Genomic DNA, 813 nt, shown 5'->3' with positions numbered 1-813 from the left:
AAATCTCCCACGCGCGTTTCTTCATTAGGCAGAGGACCAAGAAACTTTGCTGCCAAAGCTTTTATGTGTATTATTACAGTTAGGAATGGCAACCATTTTTGATGCCCACTGGGGTCTGAGAATTATATTGAAAAGTATTGTTATCGAGCCTCTCAGGCATAGCCTGAGACTGGCTTCTCCTCTTGTCTTTTTATTAAAATATTTTTATTTTATTTAATAATTAGTATCTGCCAATCTGATTTGTTAAAGCAATAAAAATAACATTTACCAATTTAAAAGTTTTGAATTATAGTTTACAAAAATATCTCAAAGACAAAAAATATTTTCAACTTATACAGTGAATTGCACAGGCTTTTTATCACATTATAGAAACCGAGACCTTACATAGACTCACACTGGCTGTCTCAGTTTCAGACACAGTCACAGTGAACACAGAACACAAGAATCATATTTTAAATGTCAAAGGGAAGGCTCCTTTCCAGAGATAAAATATTGCATAAACTAATGACCAGTACAAATTCTTTCTGACTTTTATTTAATGTAGTATCGATGTCATCTCTATGTGATAATTTCATGAATTAATGAACTACTCATTTTTTTAGTCATCATTACCAAAGGAAAGCATTGAACAAACTGTAAGAAAACCATATTAGATCCATGTATGATAAATATCTAGAAAAATGCAAAGCAACAGACTAAGAAAAGACAATGACTGGAGAGAGTCAGTGTAGATAATTTGGGACTTATTTTAGAATCAAACCAAAGCCCCAAATCGTCCTTCTTAATATTTATTACCAATAAGGTGAGGGTTGG

The sequence above is a fragment of the Nannospalax galili genome, unplaced genomic scaffold, assembly GCF_000622305.1.
Source record: "Nannospalax galili isolate Female #2095 unplaced genomic scaffold, S.galili_v1.0 scaffold323, whole genome shotgun sequence".
NCBI lineage: Eukaryota > Metazoa > Chordata > Mammalia > Rodentia > Spalacidae > Nannospalax > Nannospalax galili.
The sequence above is the reverse complement of the archived record's forward strand: the minus strand, read 5'-3'. Positions refer to the sequence as shown.